This window comes from Dermacentor andersoni, chromosome 6 (genome assembly GCF_023375885.2).
Source record: "Dermacentor andersoni chromosome 6, qqDerAnde1_hic_scaffold, whole genome shotgun sequence".
NCBI lineage: Eukaryota > Metazoa > Arthropoda > Arachnida > Ixodida > Ixodidae > Dermacentor > Dermacentor andersoni.
Window position 1 is genome coordinate 95,227,711 of NC_092819.1, and position 4,353 is coordinate 95,232,063.

The window sequence follows — 4,353 nt, forward strand, 5'->3', positions numbered from 1 at the left end:
AATCATGAGACCGTTGTCCAGAAAAAAAGAAAGTGTTGCTCGTCATGAAAAATGATGACGTTGCTGCTAATGCTGAAGAGAAGGCGACGTCGGTACCAGCAGTACCAACGGTTGGCGACGTTGCACTTCGGCGATCAAAGTTTCATTGTTAATGCAGCCGTCACGGCTGAAGATTTCCGCATCTGCCATGAAGAACGTCGATCTCAACGCGCACAGCCAACAAGGTGCTGAAGCAGCTTTCCCGGGCTTGCCTGAACGTCGCGCGAAGAGTCGTTCCGGAAGTGACGTTGGCTCGCCGTGGTCATGTGAGGTGCGTCATGCTACTGACGTGAGCGGCAGCTTCCGGCGCGGGCGCAGAAATCCTAGCGGTTGTAGGTCTCCACGCCGCCGCGCGCCGACACGCGAAACAGCCTCCGCGCCTGACGCCGTACGCGCCCAGGCGTGGTGCGGCGCGTGCGGGCGCATTGGAACGCGTACGTCTGGTTGAGCCTTCAGGCCCAACCACACGCGGTGAATCGTGCGCGCCTGGCTGCGCGTCACGCGTCTGCGAGGCCGTACGCGCCTGTCCTACGCGTCTAGAGAGGGCAGACGCGCAGGAAACGCGCGCGTCAAGGAGGTCTTGATCTTGGGCGTCATTTTGAGCGTACGCGACGGAAGTGGCAGCTTGTGCACCGACATCACGTGGGCCGCATGTACACTTCCAGCGGTTCGGAAAGGTTGTTGAAGTTTCAGAATCGTGCGGAGACGCCGGGAGTCGCTGCTGCTTTCGTGTCGATGGAGCACAGAGGTTATGGAGGCGATCAACAACGAAGCGCTGATCGCCTGCGTTGAGGCTCGACCTGCGCTTTGGTAGCAGGCGAAACACAAGCGCCACTAGAACAAGCACTTGACGAGGTGGTCGTGGATCGTCATGCCCAACGCTGCCGAACAGGTGAGTGCTCGGAATTTTATACGGGCGTCATAGCGGAGCAGTTTCAATCGCGATCGAGCCCGATCGGGGTCGGATTTTGTGATCAGGATTGCCTGTACCGCGCAATCTGCGTAGAACCGATCGTGATCGAGAAATTTGATCGCGCTCGATCGCCATCGAAAGCCTAGCTGTGTGGCACTGGTATAAGCTGCCTCTCTCATCAGCCGACTCGCAGATGTCGAAAACGCGTTTCATCTGTGCAGATGACGTTATCACAGCGCTGCGGAAGTGATGGAAGTCCCTGGAGAATAAATTTCGGCACCTGGGAAGACGTTTCAGAAAGAAAAGAGCCGCGCCGTGCCAGTCGACGTTCACGACGACGTCATCTGGCTGTTTTTCGACCAGATGATGTTTCTGCGCTACACAATGGAGTGTAGACCGTAAGTTATCTTGAAGTTTCCATCTTAGCCGGCGTGTTAAAAATGAAACACGGGATTTTAGTGCTTTCCCTTTACCACGTTGACAGGCGATGCCGTATGTTTGTATTGTAGCTGGCAATGCACCGCACTTAAGGGAATCGACTCAAAATTGTGCTTACACAAGCAAGTCGACGCACAGTATGCATTATATTCAGCTTTGTCTAATTGGCGATAAAAATTTGCGCTGCATTGCCGCTCCGATTATCGCATATTTCGTTAAATGTGATCCGTAAGGGGACATACAAGCAGTACAAGAATAGCTTTGTATATTTATTTATTTAGGTACCCACAAAGCCAGTTTGGCTTTGCAGTGGGGAGCAGAGAAAGCAGAAATACAGGTACAAAATAACAAGTAAAATAGCACTTAAAAACCTAACAATAAAGCATAAGACAGAAGTACAGAGAATATCACATACAAATTAGCAGGATGAATAAAAAGAAAAGGGCTTGCATGATGCACACACAAAAACAAAACGCAAAACATGCAAGTAGTTTTTTTTTATTCTGTGCACTGATCCTAGAAGGCAGCGTGCAAGTCAATGGCCAGTATTTAACTGAGTATTGAATGTTGCTATATACACGTGTACCTTGGGCACTTCAATGCAGTTTTAATTTTGCATTTTGTTGCTTGCCAGCAGTGTTCAAATCGGTGCTTCATCACAGACCCTCAAATATTACCTAGCTTGCTTAGGCATTCATTCAGTGTCATCATGCTGTAGGAATAAATGCGCCATAGTACTGACATTGTCAGCTGTGTAACTGATAATTGTTTTTGTGTCTCCTCAGCAGTGTCCTTACCTAATTATGAGCCTGCGGTTATTCTGCAGATCCCAGGTGCTGTGGTTACTGGTTTAAGCGAAGCTTTCACGATGTTTGTGGAGAACGCTGTTCCTGCTTAGCAAAATTTTTAAGGAAGGACTAGATGACCCAGTTTAAAACATTCGCACTGTGCAAAAAATGATTATTGAAATTTTACATGCCAGAACCACGATCTAGTTACATTGTTTTAATTGGTATTTGCATTACGTCGAGTACTGGTCACTCATGCAACACAGTAGCCAGTAGTCAGCTGGGATGAGAATGGTTCAACGACTACATTAATATCAGTATGAGGCGAGCTATTTGGCAAGACAGTAGGAGCAGCGGTAGGAAAGTCCAGAGAAGAGGCAAAAAAAGCTTGGCTGTAAGAAACCATCTGGAAGGGTTTGCTCGCTAAGGTCAGCTTTGCTGGGCCAAAACACCCTTTACAAGGCAGATGGCAAGAAGACAAACATTATTAGACGTAACTTCCTAAATACAAACAACAAATGCACTGACTACTACGTACACAGCTTCACACTGTGTTTAGACATACATTCAGTTAAGAAAACAGTTTAGAATGAGATGAAGTTTACAAACAAGTGAAAGGAAAACAAAGTTACAAGCCAAGAACGTTTCAAGTAGAAAAACTAGAACAGGAGAGAGCCTTATGCTAAAGCAAGACCTAACAGTAGTACTACTCTATGTTTAGAAAGTGCAAGCATAGGTCTTTCAACATGAAATTTATTAAGTGGTTTTACTGAGTAAATGTAGTGGAATGCTTCCTGCTAGTTATTTCAAAACTGAAACATTCCAAATATCATAAACTGTTTTGAGTAGAAGTAATCACTAGGCTTTAGGCATGCAGATCTCGTAAGAACTGCTTAAATGCATCACAAGCAAAAACAGAAAAAGATACAAAACCTACACTTACGCGCATGCAGAAACTGTTCATTCTGGTTGTGTAGGCAAGCCACTTTTGTCCCTACAAAACTGATTCAGAGCTTCAGTGTACTCTAATAAAATCACACACTAAAACAAATGTGGACGGATTTGAGCCTTCATATATTTTTGCATCCAGACTGGCACATTATTTACACATTGACAGTATGTGCAAACCTTATTACGCTCACATGCAGGATGTCCGCCAACCTTCCACCAGTGCCCCCATCGAGTGAGGAGGGAAGTGCTGCAGACATCTTAACAAAAATGTGCCAGTTTTCCGATCTGGCGACACTTGAAGTGCCATCACCGTCAAGTGAAGAGTCACAAGCGCCAGCATCGACTCTGTCTTCGGCGTCGCATGAGTCTGTGGAGTCTCAGGACATTTTGGAATCTCTTGAATCACCGATGTTTCAAGAAGTTCTGGTTCCTGAGGATTCTGAGGCACACCACAGCAGTCCGCAGTCAGAAGCATCGCTGGCTTCAGCAGGCAGTCGTAGGCTGGATACGTTAGGAAGCATTGCTTCTGAAGCAAAGTCAAGGGGGAGGAAAAGGAAAAAAAGATTAGAGTCAGTTAATATTGGAGGAATTAGGCAATGTTTCAAGTGCAATCAAAAGATGCAAACCACAGGACGACCTCGAACTTTTGCCGTCTCCCTGCTCAAACACATTAGAGAGGTCAGTGAGGATACGCATCACGACTTGAAATTTAAATTGATGCAAGTAGGAGAGTAATTCAAAGATTAATGTTTTTTAATGTATACTTTTTGTATAATACAGCCAAGAGACAATGAAACAAAAGGAAATCATTGATGAATTTAATTACTTTATATCGAAATGGAAAAATAAGGAGGCGAATGAAAGTATATGAAAAGGTAGCTTCCCACTAATGGGAGACGAATCCACAACCTTTGAATTATGCTTGCATTGCTTTACCAGTAGAGCTGCAGCAATGGCTATCCCTCTGCAAACTTTCTTGGGCCTCTATGAAATGGATAGTGGAATAGCTTCCAGCTCAATTGGTTTTGGTTTTAGCTTCCACCAGTGGCAAGTTATATTTTGTCCACTTTCATTTCCCTTCTCCTTCTGATGTTGACATTACAAATAAAATGCGAGTTATTTTCTTTTATGCTTTATATACGTTTCCTTGTCTGTTGTCATGTAAAAGCCCCTCAGCTCTTCTTTTTTGTTCATTTTACATTGTGTTGTATCCATATTTTCGTG

General features: G+C 45.3%; 1 long non-coding RNA gene across 1 annotated transcript; it reads left to right on the forward strand.

The window, feature by feature from the left end:
- Nucleotides 1-800: 800 nt before the first annotated feature.
- On the forward strand, nucleotides 801-3,396 carry LOC126530655 (uncharacterized). Its single transcript, XR_008612138.2, has 3 exons — nucleotides 801-931; nucleotides 1,174-1,350; nucleotides 3,327-3,396. It is a non-coding gene; the product is annotated as an uncharacterized lncRNA (long non-coding RNA).
- Nucleotides 3,397-4,353: the final 957 nt, after the last annotated feature.